This window comes from Oncorhynchus mykiss, chromosome 6, assembly GCF_057628025.1.
Source record: "Oncorhynchus mykiss isolate SJ-2025 chromosome 6, ASM5762802v1, whole genome shotgun sequence".
NCBI lineage: Eukaryota > Metazoa > Chordata > Actinopteri > Salmoniformes > Salmonidae > Oncorhynchus > Oncorhynchus mykiss.
Window position 1 is genome coordinate 50137336 of NC_143027.1, and position 15651 is coordinate 50152986.

Below are 15651 nucleotides of genomic sequence, written 5' to 3' on the forward strand. Positions count from 1 at the left end.
CCCGCCCGCCCTGTCTAGCATCACTACTCTGGACGATTCTGACTTAGAGTATGTGGACAACTACAAATACCTAGGTGTCTGGTCAGACTGTAAACTCTCCTTCCAGACTCACATTAAGCATCTCCAATCCAAAATTAAATATAGAATCGGCTTCCTATTTCACAACAAAGCCTCCTTCACTCATGCTGCCAAACATACCCTTGTAAAACTGACTATCCTACCGATCCTTGACGTCGGCGATGTCATTTACAAAATAGCCTCCAACACTCTACTCAGCAAATTGGATGTAGTCTATCATAGTGCCATCCGTTTTGTCACCAAAGCTCCATATATTACCCACCACTGCAACCTGTATGCTCTCGTTAGCTGGCCCTCGCTTCATATTCGTCGCCAAACCCACTGGCTCCAGGTCATCTACAGTGGGGCAAAAAAGTATTTAGTCAGCCACCAATTGTGCAAGTTCTCCCACTTAAATAGATGAGAGAGGCCTGTAATTTTCATCATAGCTACACTTCAACTATGACAGACAAAATGAGGGAAAAAAATCCAGAAAATCACATTGTAGGATTTTTAATGAATTTATTTGCAAATGGTGGAAAATAAGTATTTGGTCAATAACAAAAGTTATATACCCTTTGTTGGCAATGACAGAGGTCAAACGTTTTCTGTAAGTCTTCACAAGGTTTTCACACACTGTTGCTGGTATTTTGGCCCATTCCTCCATGCAGATCTCCTCTAGAGCAGTGATGTTTTGGGGCTGTTGCTGGGCAACACGGACTTTCAACTCCCTCCAAAGATTTTCTATGGGTTTGCGATCTGGAGACTGGCTAGGCCACTCCAGGACCTTGAAATGCTTCTTACGAAGCCACTCCTTCGTTGCCCGGGCGGTGTGTTTGGGATCATTGTCATGCTGAAAGACCCAGCCACGTTTCATCTTCAATGCCCTTGCTAATGGAAGGAGGTTTTCACTCAAAATCTCACGATACATGGCCCCATTCATTCTTTCCTTTACACGGATCAGTCGTCCTGGTCCCTTTGCAGAAAAACAGCCCCAAAGCATGATGTTTCCACCCCCATGCTTCACAGTAGGCATGGTGTTCTTTGGATGCAACTCACCATTCTTTGTCCTCCAAACACGACGAGTTGAGTTTTTACCAAAAAGTTATATTTTGGTTTGATCTGCCCATATGACATTCTCCCAATATTCTTCTGGATCATCGAAATGCTCTCTAGCAAACTTCAGACGGGCCTGGACATGTACTGGCTTAAGCAGGGGGACACGTCTGGCACTGCAGGATTTGAGTCCCTGGCGGCGTAGTGTGTTACTGATGGTAGGCTTTGTTACTTTGGTCCCAGCTCTCTGTAGGTCATTCACTAGGTCCCCCCGTGTGGTTCTGGGATTTTTGCTCACCGTTCTTGTGATCATTTTGACCCCACGGGGTGAGATGTTGCGTGGAGCCCCAGATCGAGGGAGATTATCAGTGGTCTTGTATGTCTTCCATTTCCTAATAATTGCTCCCACAGTTGATTTCCTCAAACCAAGATGCTTACCTATTGCAGATTCAGTCTTCCCAGCCTGGTGCAGGTCTACAATTTTGTTTCTGGTGTCCTTTGACAGCTCTTTGGTCTTGGCCATAGTGGAGTTTGGAGTGTGACTGTTTGAGGTTGTGGACAGGTGTCTTTTATACTGATTACAAGTTCAAACAGGTGCCATTAATACAGGTAACGAGTGGAGGACAGAGGAGCCTCTTAAAGAAGAAGTTACAGGTCTGTGAGAGCCAGAAATCTTGCTTGTTTGTAGGTGACCAAATACTTATTTTCCACCATAATTTGCAAATAAATTAAATTAAACATCCTACAATGTGATTTTCTGGATTTTTTCCCCTCATTTTGTCTGTCATAGTTGAAGTGTACCTATGATGAAAATTACAGGCCTCTCTCATCTTTTTAAGTGGGAGAACTTGCACAATTGGTCTGACTAAATACTTTTTTGCCCCACTGTATAAGTCTTTGCTAGGTAAAGACCCGCCTTTTCTCAGCTCACTGGTCACCATAGCAGCACGCAACCATAGCACGCGCTCCAGCAGGTATATTTCACTGGTCATCCCTAATGCCAACTCCTCATTTGGCCGCCTTTCCTTCCAGTTCTCTGCTGCCAATGACTGGAACTAATTGCAAAAATCACTGAAGCTGGGGTCTTATATCTCCCTCACTAACTTTAAGCATTAGCTGTCAGAGCAGCTTACCGATCATTGCACATGTACACAGCCCATCTTTAAATAGCCCACCCAAGTACCTCATCCCATATTGTTATTTCTTTTTTTGCTCCTTTGCACCCCAGTATCTCTACTTCCACATTCATCTTCTGCACATCTATCACTTCAGTGTTTAATTGCTAAATTGTAATTATTTCGCCACTATGGCCTATTTATTGCCTTACCTCCCTAATATTACTACATTTGCACACACTGTATACAGATTTTTCTATTGTGTTATTGACTATACATTTCTTTATCCCATGTATAACTCAGTGTTGTTTTTGTCGCACTGCTTTGCTTTATCTTGGCCAGGCCGCAGCTGTAAATGAGAACTGGCCAACCTGGTTAAATAAATGTGAAATAAACATTTAAATATTAAAACATTTCGCACCAGCTGGGAGAAGGACGGCCCCGTCTCAGTCTCTGCCAAAATCACTGCATGTTTGAAACATGTCAAATATGCCCCTGTCCACTTGCCATCCCCTCAGTTCCAGTTTGGCTTTGAATGTAGCCACTTTATCTGCCAACTTAAATACAGTTGTCATTCTCCCCTGAAGTGACAGATTGAGTTCATTGAGCAGGTTGAATATGTCGCACAGGTAAGGTATTTTCTATTGAATGAGGTTTTCTTTTTTTTTGCAGTCTCGGGCTCTGCTGTCTCTGCATTATCGACATTGTTGTTGGGCCTTTTATCTCCTTTACCCCTTCCGAAGAAGCTCTCCAGCGACGTTTGTTTGTTTTTAATCATGTCAGCTAATGTAGCTAGCTAGTACAAAGTTGACGGGCAACACCACTCACGCAGACCGTGATAAACTTTCCGTGCGCGCATTACTCTAGTTCAAAATCTGTAAACTGTTGTGGGCGTGACAGAGATATTAGAGTGGTGAGAAAAGGACCAACAGACTGCACCAAGTTCAATGTAATGACTGCACAAATAGCCTAAAATTGTATGTCATTTTATTTTATTTTACCAATTAAGAAAATTAAAAATGCATTATTTATCCTTTCTGTGTGGCCCGGTAGCGAATTAAGCGAACATCTGCTATACAGTATGTATGTTAGCTATCTAGCAATCATTACGTTAGCAGCTTATTTTAGTAAGGCTGCACACTACGTTTTTGTAGCAAGCTAGCTAATAATACATTGTTTTTGATAACTTTAAACATATATTTACTTACTTGAATAGCTTCTCCTACAGCCTCCATTTTCTTTGTCCTTAGACAAACTAAATAATGGTCAATCTTTCTGGTGGTAGCAAAACACAGCTTGCCATGTGGACGATTGGAAGACTTTCAACAGACTGAGTATGGTCTTCCAGCATGGCACTTGGTGCGGTTGCAAACCTTCTATTGCCCTCAGAACAGCCTCACTTCGTCGTGGCACGGACTCAACAAGGTGTCGAAAGTGTTCCACATGGATGCTGGCCAATGTTGGCTCCAATGTTTCCCGCAGTTGTGTCAAATTGGCTGGATGTCTTTTGGGTGGTGGACCATTCTTGATACACATGGGAAACTGTTGAGCGTGAAAAACGCAGTGCAGCGTTGCAGTTCTTGACACAAGCCGGTGCGCCTGGCACCTACTACCATACCCCGTTCAAAGGCACTTAAATCTTTTGTATTGCCCATTCAACCTCTGAATGGCACACATACACAATCCATGTCTCAATTGTCTCAAGGCTTAAAAATCCTTCTTTAACCTGTCTCCTCCCCTTCATCTACACTGATTTAAGTAGATGTAACAAGTGATATCGATAAAGGATTATAGCTTTCACTTGGATTCACCTGGTCTATGTCATGGAAAGAGCAATGTTCTTAATGTTTTGTATACTCAGTGTATATCTCTGTAATCCTCTTAGTCTCCATGCAAAGACTGATAGTAATCACCCTTCTATTCATTTACATAGGGTAGGGTACTGCGGTAATAGAAAGTTTAGGCTATTAGGGAAGAACCGCAGGCGCGGGGGGTATATGAGAAGACGTCATTAGGGAGACTTGCCCCAATGGGCCCTGGTCAAAAGTAGTGCACTATATAGGCCCTCAGAGCCTGCTGCCTAAGATCAGGTCCAAAATAGCCAGAGGCTGTCACACAGTACATCTTTAATCTTTGTTTGCCCTACCAGCTAAACATTGCCACCAGGTTAACAGACAGTATTTGTTTAGTGACTTGGTTTTAGCGCTTTCTTGTCGAATCTGTCTTGTCTGAAGGTCACTATGTGCAGTTCACACCAATGAGGTAACAAAAGAAGCACTTTATCTCAGAGGGTTAGTATAATACCACATTGAAGGGTTGATTTCTCTGCTGGCAATTAAGATTTACTACATTAAGATTACTAGATTATTAATGTATGTTGTCTCAATAATAATTGTGACTGTGCACGTGACCTTGTATAGGAAAGAACTATGTTTTTGAACAAAGAGCTGCTGGCGAAGGTGGGGGGCATCATGAAACAAAGCATGATTGTAAAGCATTGATTCCTACAGGAAAAACAAACACGGAGGAGTTAAAGAGAGAGTGGCATAGTTGGAGGACATTGTGAAAAATGATGATTGCCCTGCATGTATTTGGTCTCTATGTAATTCCCACTATGAGAGGAACTCTTTGACTTTGTTTTTTCACTGTGTGCCTGCCTGGAGTGATGCATGAATTATGAATCAAAACAACTGAGCTAGTGAGTGAGACGGCTTCATTCAAGACTAATAATCCTCAATGCCGCCCAGGCAAAAAGGCGTTCTTTTCATGAAGCCATTTAAAAACTATTGAGGACATAACAAGGGACTTGTTTTATGTGGTCTATTTATGTGGCAGTTCAGAGTAGAAAGACCCGAACCCCTCACGTCATTTTCGTTTTTTGTTAACACGTAGAGAGATAATGGGACTACTGCAGCACAAAGGGCCTCTGATTGCAGCACCCACATACTGCAGGCTGCAGCTCTGTGGTGGCAGAACTGTTGGGCTAGAACAGAAGCTCTGCTCCATTCCCTTTGATTATTTTCTACATAAAAATACATTGTCATCATCACACATACAGTATCAGCACATAGTCACATAGCTCGTCTATATTCTTGAGTCTAGTTATTTTTGGCCACACGGTGCATATCGTAAGTATTCAACCCCATTGGATTTCTCCACATTTTATTGTGGAGATTAAAATTGATTTAATTGCCATTTTTTTTTGTCAACGATCTACACAAAATACTGGAGGACACATTTAGTTTAGAAACTATAGCAGTTTTTGTACATAGTCCCCATTTTAGGTGACCAAAACTATTGGGACAAATTCACTTATAAACTCAGCAAAAAAAGAAACGTCCTCTCACTGTCAACTGCATTTATTTTCAGCAAACTTACATGTGTAAATATTTGTATGAACATAATGAGATTCAACAACTGAGACATAAACTGAACGAGTTTGACAGACGTGACTAATAGAAATGGAATAATGTGTCCCTGAACAAATGGGGGGGTCAAAATCAAAAGTAACAGTCAGTATCTGGTGTGGCCACTAGCTGCATTAAGTACTGCAGTGCATCTCCTCCTTGTGGACTGCACCAGATTTGCCAGTTGCTGTGAGATGTTACCCCACTCTTCCACCAAGGAACCTGCAAGTTCCCGGACATTTCTGGGGGGAATGGCCCTAGCCCTCAACCTCCGATCCAACAGGTCCCAGACGTGCTCAATGGGATTGAGATCCGGGCTCTTCGCTGGCCATGGCAGAACACTGACATTCCTTTCTTGCAGGAAATCACACACAGAATGAGCAGTATGGCTGGTGGCATTGTCATGCTGGAGGGTCGTGTCAGAATGAGCCTGCAGGAAGTGTACCACATAAGGGAGGAGGATGTCTTCCCTGTAACGCACAGCATTGAGATGGCCTGCAGTGACAACAAGCTCAGTCCGATGGTGCTGTGATACACCATGACGGACCCTCCACCTCCAAATCGATCCCGCTCCAGAGTACAGGCCTCGGTGTAACGCTCATTCCTTCAACGATAAACGCAAATCCAACCATCGCTCGCCCCTGGTGAGACAAAACCGTGACCCGTCAGCGAAGAGCACTTTTTGCCAGTCCGGTCTGGTTCAGCGATGGTGGGTTTGTGCCCTTAGGCGATGATGTCTGGTGAGGACCTGCCTTACAACAGGCCTACAAGCCCTCAGTCCAACCTCTCTCAGCTTATTGCGGACAGTCTGAGCACTGATGGAGGGATTGTGCATTCCTGGTGTAACTCAGGCAGTTGTTGTTGCCATCCTGTCCCGCAGGTGTGATGTTCGGATGTACCGATCCTGTGCAGGTGTTGTTACACGTGGTCTGCCACTGCGAGGACGATCAGCTGTCCGTCCTATCTCCCTGTAGCGCTGTCTTAGGCGTCTCACAGTACGGACATTGCAATTTATTGCCCTGGCCATCTTCTTGCAGCATGGCTAAGGCACATTCACGCAGATGAGCAGGGACCCTGGGCATCTTTCTTTTGGTGTTTTTCAGAGTCAATAGAAAGGCCTATTTAGTGTCCTAACTTTTCATAACTGTGACCTTAATTGCCTACCATCTGTAAGCATGTTCATTAATTTATTGTTTATGGTTCATTGAACAAGCATGGGAAACAGTGTTTAAACCTTTAAACCAAATAAATCTGTGAATTTATTTGGATTTTTACGAATTATCTTTGAAAGACAGGGTCCTGAAAAATGGACGTTTCTTTTTTTGCTGAGTTTATGTGTATTAAAATAGTCAAAGGTTTTATATTTCACACCATATTCCTAGCGCGCAATGATTACATCATGTTTGTGATTGTGACTCTACAAACTTGTTGGATGCATTTTCTGTTTGTTTTGGTTGTTTCAGATTATTTTGTGCCCAAATAGAATTGAATGGTAAATCATTTGTGTCGTTTTGGAGTCACTTTTTTTGTAAATAAGAATATAATGTGTTTCTAAACACTTCAACATTAATCTGGATGCTACCTTGATTACAGATAAGTCGTGAATGTATCGTGAATATTTATGAGTGAGAAAGTTAGACAGATAAATATCTGTCATTTCTAAACGGTTCACCCGATGTGGAGCTTCAAATTAAAGCAGACAAATGGCACATTAACCTTATAGTCATTGTATCAGTCCCCAAAAATATTCACTGTGCCAACAATCAAGGAGGGCACTGTATATCTTGATTAGATAAGTATTCATCCCCCCTAAGTCAATACATATTAGAAACATCTTTGGCAGCGATTACAGCTGTGAATCTTTTTAGGTAAGTCTCTTAGGGGGTATTTCAATCAGAGGTAAGCATGCATAAATGGAATGTAAGTTCCCTTTTTATGCACTTTTCTCTCTACCCGTATTCTTACTTTGAACTTAAGCATTTAAAATAGCATGCTATTCACCTGCTATTAGTTTGGGCTGGACATGAAAGAAATGAAGGTGTAGTGGAGGTGTCTACAGATCCACCGTATTCGGACCTTGACTTAATTCCCTCATAATTCCACCAATTTTACATGCGATGAAGCAATGAATAAGTTCGAGCCACCTGTCGAGGTTTCTGTGTTTTCTGGCTGCCAGGACCACAGACAGCAATGGGAAGTATTCCCCAGAGGCAAGACCAGGGACATCTCAGGGGAAACTTCCAGACTGCAGCAGAACAGCCGCATCTGTCTCCAGTTGTAATTCGAGACTAAACTGCAGACAGGTGAAACCACTCAGGGCCTCTACTTAACCGCGCCCTAGGTTTGCTTTCTTTGTCTTTCCTTTGACCCTCAGCAGGTGACGGAGACTATTGGTGAGACTGAGCATATGGTAGCGAAAGAGGTATAACCGAACTGAAGATTTCAACATGGAGTGAAAGCCAAAGACCAGAGTGGAGGACCTTCCACTGGTGACGACAATATTTACTTTGTTTGTTTGAGTTGTGTATATCAGGAACACTGCCAGTACCTGATAAAGAATAAACTGTTAACCCTTCACGTGGACTGGTGGTGTGTGTTTGAATGTGTAAATCCTGCCTTACCAAGATGATGCTGCTGAAACCACCACACAATTCACTGTAATTTAGAAATTGATAAGCTCTATTGATTGATAAGAACTAGGTAAATGAGAGTTGTTTGGATAAGGGGAATTTAAATATAAATTAATTGTTTTAGTCATATGACAGCAAAGTGAAGCATATTAACATATCACCTTTTCCACAGTGAAGTTTATAAAATGCTGACCTTAGAACATTTGGAGACCCAAGCTATAGGCTTCTGTAGCCATGCACAAATTATAGTATAGAGCTAAACCTACTGTCGTGGCTTTGCTTTCATTAATCTGAGTACTTATCCACTATGTTTGATTGTTACCTAATTTAATGGTATCATGTAACAATTAGCTCATTAGGATTTGGGGCACCACAGATTAAGTTATTTAAAGATTTACCATTTCCCAAATTAAACTCAGGTCTTTACCTATAACGTCCATAAAACTGTCAACATATTAATCATAACCTTATCATTCTGAACAGTCAACATTTCTTGGATCTGTAAAAACCCCAGCCTTACTCATGATTCCGTACTACACATTGGTTTAACTATTTATTTACTTGTTAACTAAATAATAACACCGAACAAACACACACCTAATACATGAGGAAAAAGTCCCTAGCGGACTAACATGACTGCTTGTTTACCAAAAGAGAGAGGGGTAGAAAGAGACTTATTGTTGATACATTTGGAAACTACTCTCACAGTTATCATTTACTTAGCACACGAACCACTGCCCGGAGTAAGAAATCATGACTGTATTTACGTGTAAATGCTTTCGGTCATCTATCTCTGTCGAAAACCAAGACTTCTTGGAAAGGGGTTTGGTTGGGTCTCACGTGTAAGGCTCTGATTGTCCATAAAGGTCACAAGGGCGGCCTTTTCGTGACCACAAGAGGTCACAAACAGGCCGCCATTAACATTGACAGGGCTGTAGTGGAGCGGGTCGAGAGTTTAGAGTTCCTTGGTGTCCACATCACCAACGAACTATCATGGTCCAAACATACCAAGACAATCGCGAAGAGGGCACGACAAAACCTTTTCCTCCTCAGGAGACCAGATTTGGCATGGGTCCCCAGATCCTCAAAAGGTTCTACAGCTGCACCATTGAGAGCATCCTGACCGGTTGCATCACCGACTGGTATGGCAACAGCTCGGCATCTGACCGTAAAGCGCTACAGAGGGTAGTGCGAACGGCCCAGTACTTCACTGGGGCCAAGCTTCCTGCCATTCAGGACCTACATAACAGGCGGTGTCAGAGGAAAGCCCAAAAAATTGTCAGAGACTCCAGTCACCCAAGTTATAGACTGTTTTCTCTGGTACCGGAGCGCCAAGTCTAGGACCAAAAGACTAGGACCAAAACAGCTTCTACCCCCAAAATATAAGACTGCTGAACAATTCATAAAATCGCCACCGGACAATTTACATTGACCCCTCCCTCGCTTTTGTTCACTGCTGCTACTCGCTGTTTGTTTGTTACCCATGCATAGTCACTTCGTCCCCACCTACATGTACAGATTACCTCAACTATGCTCGCACACTAACTCGGTACCGGTGCCCCCTGTACATAGCCTCGTTATTCTTATTGTGTTACTTTTATTATTACTTTTTATTTTATTTTAGTACTTGTTAAATATTTTCTTCTTGAATTGCACTGTTGGTTAAGGGCTTGTAAGTAAGCATTTCACGGTAAAGTCTACACTTGTATTCGGCATGTGACAAATAAAGTTTGATTTGATTTGAATATCCTTAGTTGTCCGGTCTCCGTTGGTTTCCGCAGAACTTCTTAGCCGTACCAGTGATTGTCTGAGAGGGGAGTTCTCTCCTTTCTCCACCTATGTGGATAATCAGAGTTTGAACCACTTTACACGCACAGCTGCAGACTGGCGATGTCCTGGTCTGATAGGTGAGTTCATTTTCTCCACCTCGTGTTGAGGTTCAAAGTTCCAACCATTTCAGATGTGTAGCGACCGCTCCACGCTTTTCTGGTGTAATTTTAATTTCGTTACCAAGGCTTTTTATGCATTCTGGCCAAAGGGGATGGCTCCGTCTGTCTGACATGCTGTCCGACCTCACTCGGGGCATGGCTACTTACTTATTCACAGTTTATAGGAGATAGATGATCTTATACATCTTAAAATCGCATTTCATTTTTTATTATATGCACAACGTATTGGATGGAAACTTGACAGATAAAGTGGATATACTTTCCAAGTTACAGTATTTAGTCCATACAGTTTTTAATGACATCAAACGAAAACGAATATTACATTAGTTTTCCGTAGTTCCCCACTGACCATTCCCCACATTTTGCTAGAAATATTGTTCCGGTATTCACTTTTTGGACGTTAGAGTTTTCTGCGGGCAAAAGTCTCAGGAGACAAAGGACATTCCTTTATCCAATACTGGAGGGCAAAGAGAGTCCTTTGCTGCTTAATTTACAACTGATTGTGAGCTGTCAACCCGGCAGTTCCCTCCTCCCCTGCTTTGCGGGTGGGAGAGGGTCTGGTTATTGTCAACCCTTGCCAAGCTAATCTGAACCATTTGATCCTTATACGACAGTCACTACCAAGTTGATTTATGATTTCTTGAACATTTTAATTATTTGCCCGGACTTTTCATTGTATTACTTTTAACAATACGTATCGTTAAATATTAACAACTATCAGTTATAGAACTAGTGTTAGTTTCCTTAGATTTTGCATTATTCAATTACATTGTTTGTTCACCGTTCTTTTCTCTGTCACGTTCATGTAGTTGTTCCTGAGGATCGCTAGCAATAGTGGATCATATTAGGCTAACGTATTACAAGTTGTGCAATACTTTGGGACATGTAGCCTATTTGAATCATTATGGAATGCAGGCAATACATAGCAGTTTAAACCTGGAGCCTGCACACGGTTAAAGACAACTTTACATTGTCATCACAGTTCCATGTTTAGTGAGGATTATTAGGGTAGATTTTGTACACTTTTCTCACCTTCCAATATTTAATGGATTGAACAATTGAAAATGGCAACTTTTTTTATTTTTTAAAATTTTACCCCCCTTTTCTCGCCAATTTCGTAGTATCCAATTATTAGTAGTTACTATCTTGTCTCATCGCTTCAACTCCCGTACGGGCTCGGGAGAGACGAAGGTCGAAAGCCATGCGTCCTCCGAAACACAACCCAACCAAGCCGCACTGCTTCTTAACACAGCTCGCATCCAACCCGGAAGCCAGCCGCACCAATGTGTCAGAGGAAACACTGTGCACCTGGCGACCTTGGTTAGCATGCACTGCGCCCGGCCCGCCACAGGAGTCGCTGGTGCGCGACAAGACAAGGATAAACCCTCCCGAACCCGGACGACGCTAGGCCAATTGTGCGTCGTCCCACGGACCTCCCAGTCGCGGCCGGCTGCGACAGAGCCTGGGCGCAAACCCAGAGTCTCTGGTGGCACAGCTAGCACTGCGTAGCAGTGCCCTAGACCACTGCGCCACCTGGGAGGCGAATATGGCAACTTTCAGGATGAATCAAACCACCGTATTTTTTATTCCCCATTGTATTTAGTTTGTTAAGGCTCTCCAAACCGTTTAAAAAAAATGATTATTCATCAATACATTCTTAACAATAAATAATATGCAAGATCAGAGTATTTTTTAAATCTACCAATTGGTGCTGGAAAGTTTACGGATATGCGTGTATTTACATGGTTTTCTTTAATTGATCCCTAGTATTCTGAATCGTTCTCTCCCTATATTCTAGTGAGTCGGTCGAGAACATTCAAATGAAAAGAAACACCAAATTCAAAGGGATGGCTTTAGATAAATGTACTGAATAACCTATTGATTGAAAACTCCACAAGAAAATGTGTTGGCCAGCAAGTGGGATGATTTTCATCAGTTGAGTTATTCAGTGCAGGCAAGCGAACCATGCCTGCAAAGCTCGTTACGCACCTGCTTAAGGTAAGTCTGAGAAGTGCGTAGGAAGGCGTAATCATATAACTTCACTATTGTCGTTGAGACTGGGGTTTTGCAGGTACTAATTAATGAAGCTGCCAGTTGAGGACTTGTTTCTCAAACTGGACACTAACGTACTTGTCCTCTTGCTAAGTTGTGCACCGGGGCCTCCCACTCCTCTTTCTATTCTGGTTAGAGACCGTTTGCACTGTTCTGTGAAGGGAGTAGTACACAGCGTTGTATGAGATCTTCAGTTTCTTGGCAATTTCTTGCATGGAATAGCCTTCATTGCTCAGAACAAGAATAGACTGACGAGTTTCAGGAGAGGTCTTTGTTTCGGGCCATTTTGAGCCTGTTATCGAACCCACAAATTCTGATGCTCCAGATACTCAAGTAGTCTAAAGAAGGCCAGTTTTATTACTTCTTTAATCAGGACAACAGTTTTCAGCTGTGCTAACATAATTGCAAAAGGGTTTTCTAATGATCAATTAGTCTTTTAAAATTATAAACTAGGATTAGCTAACAACGTGCCATTGGAACACAGGAGTGATGGTTGCTGATAATGGGCCTCTGTATGCCTATGTAGATATTCCATAAATAATCAGCCGTTTCCAGCTACAATAGTCATTTACAACATTAACAATGTCTCGCTGTATTTCTGATCAATTTGATGTTATTTTAATGGACAAAAAAATGTGCTTTTCCTTCAACAACAAGGAAATGTCTAAGTGACCCCATACTTTTGAACGGTAGTGTGTGTGTATATATAATCCCTAATGAAATATGTGTATGAATAGAAAACAAGGCACTCGAAAGCCACAACATGTCAAAGTCAACATACAATACACATTGGGCTCCCAACTGACGCAGTGGTTTAACACACTGCAGTACCTTTTGTCCTTCTGGAAGGTTCTCCAATCTCCACAGAGGAACTCTGGAGCTCTGTCAGAGTGACTATCGGGCACTTCTCCCCCGATTGCTCAGTTTGGCCGGGCGGACAGCTCTTGGTAGAGTCTTCCATTTAAGACTGAAGGCCACTGTGTTCTTGGGGACCTTCAATGCTGCAGACATTTTTTGGTACCCTTCCCCAGATCTGTGCCTCGACATAATCCTGTCTCGGCTCAGCTTTTGCTCTGACATGCACTGTCAACTGTGGGATCTTATATAGACAGGTGTGTGCCTTTCCAAATAATGTCCAATCAATTGAATTTACCACAGGTGGACTCCAATCAAGTTGTAGAAACATCTCAAGGATGATCAATTGAAACGGTGCACCTGACCTCAATTTTGAGTCTCATAGCAAAGGGTCTGACTACTGAATACTGAGACGTGTTTTCACTTTGTCGTTATGGGGTATTGTGTGTAGATTTATGATTTTAGAATAAGGCTGTAACCAAACAAAATGTGGAAAAAGTCAAGGGGTCTGAATACTTTCCGAATGCAATGTATATATCCATAGAAATAAGACAGATGTTGCTTCTGTTGTCTGTTTGAGTGTTTGCTTAAAAGCCTAATGATTCCATGAGCACCATTCCTCATACAATGGCAAATATATTGGATAAAGCAATTTCACAGATTTGTCTGTTTTAAATATTTGCTATGCTGTAATAAAGGCGTTACAACTTGTTTTCTTGTTAGAACAGATAAATTACTTGTAATTTGTTTAGTGTTGTTCACACTGCTCCAAACAGGCAGAAAAGTAATATTGGAATCTAATAGCACCTGTTTGTCACATAATATGCACACAGCTCTCGCTCCTATACCCTACTTTTTCTTGATCTCCTTCTTATTGTTATTGTTACAATTATTATTATCGTCATCGTTATAAAAGTAAGTCATGTCTTTATCATTAGTAGGCTTTGTATAGTAGCCTTGTATCACCACCATCAAGCTGTAGGCCTAAGAGTGCATCCTATTGTTATTGTATCAATCAATCAATCATTAATTTGTTCATGCCATCACATACATTCATGCTTTGAAATGCAATCAAGCGTTTTAGGTTTAAAATTAAATAACAAAGGTAGCATTGAATAATTAGCCTAAACAATAAACAAACCGCAAACATGTTCTTAGTCTGCCTTAATAAAGATTTTATATATTTTTCCATTAGAAAAGACTCTTTAGTACACTTATTTATTTAGTGTTGTTTACACTGTTCCAACTGGTCAGAAAAATATTATAATATTGCAATCTAACAACAATCTTCCCCTTTCCCTCCTGAGCAACCAATAAACATTCTAACATAACAAGTTACTTTTTCACGTCCTCCTCATCCATTTTGCTGTCGACATGACTGTGTTCGGAGTTTGTTATAACCAATTTATTGATGTGATTATGATAGGCTATAGGTCAGGCCCTATTGGTCACATGTGATGCTTACATGTTTCACATAAAAAGAGCAAGGGTTGAGGGAATAGGGATTGTTCTTCCTAAACAAATTAGTAATTTCGTTAACAGAACTTTTCAGTCAGAAACAAGTAAGAAACTACTTGGCTAAAGTTATGTTGCAACTTCAGCACGGACAGCGCCTTTAACACTTGCTGTGCTGGGGTGCCTTTTCGCTGCAGTAGGGAGGAGTGCGAGACAGTTTGCGCCCGTCACACAGGCACTCACTGTCATTTTTGTTCGCACAGTGTGACTATCAAGCTCTTTCTTGAGTCATTTGTGTGTCTTAAATATTGAATCAAACAGTTTGCTTAAAGGATCAGACAACCTCAGTGCATATGTAGTTGATTTTATTCAAACACAAAAGTTGTGTCTGTCTATATATGGAAAAATAAGTTGAACCAATCGATTGTCCCAAAGAACAGGACGACTCTCGGTCGACCAAGACAGCCCTACTACAGCCCCATTGATGTGGATGGGGGTGTGCTTGCCTCTCCATTTCCTGTAGTCCATGATCATCTCCTTTGTCTTGAGGGAGAGGTTAATGTCCTGGCACCACACTGCCAGGTCTCGGACGTCCTCCAAATAGGCTGCCTCATCATCCTACCACCGTCATGTCGTCAGCAAAATTGATGATAGTGTTGGAGTCATGCGCGGCTAAGGAGTACAGGAGGGAGCTAAGCAAACACCCATGAGCAGACCCCATGTTGATGGTCAGCGTGGCAAAAGTGTTGTTGCCTACCCTCACCACCTGAGGGCGGCCCGTCTAGTAGTCCAGGATCCAGTTGCAGATGGAGATGTTCAGTCCCAGGATCCTGATCTTTGTGATGAGCTTGAAGTGGACCATGGTGTTTCCCAGCGCATCTTGACCAGGGGGTAACGGTTGAGGGGGAGCTAGCGGGCTTGTTCAGGAGCTAGCGGAGCTTGACAAGGTGCTAGCGGTTGACGGGGAGCTAGCACGGCTTGACCTGGGTCTAGCGGATGAGGAGCTAGCATTGCCAGGGGTTATCAGAAGTTGGAGAGGGGCAAGCATGACCAGGGCCTAGCGGAGGTTGGAGAT

General features: G+C 42.3%; 1 protein-coding gene across 6 annotated transcripts in view; it reads left to right on the forward strand.

Moving 5' to 3' along the window:
- si:dkey-220o5.5 (actin filament-associated protein 1-like 2) overlaps nucleotides 1-15651 on the forward strand; it is a 101169-nt gene that overhangs the window by 27774 nt on the left and 57744 nt on the right. For 2 of the 6 annotated variants that reach the window (XM_090238144.1, XM_090238143.1), the window contains one exon: nucleotides 8013-8124. The exons of the other annotated variants lie outside the window; for them this stretch is intronic. The gene's annotated coding sequence lies outside the window, so the exon portion shown is untranslated. The remainder of the gene's footprint in view (nucleotides 1-8012; nucleotides 8125-15651) is intronic. 6 annotated transcript variants of the gene reach the window in all.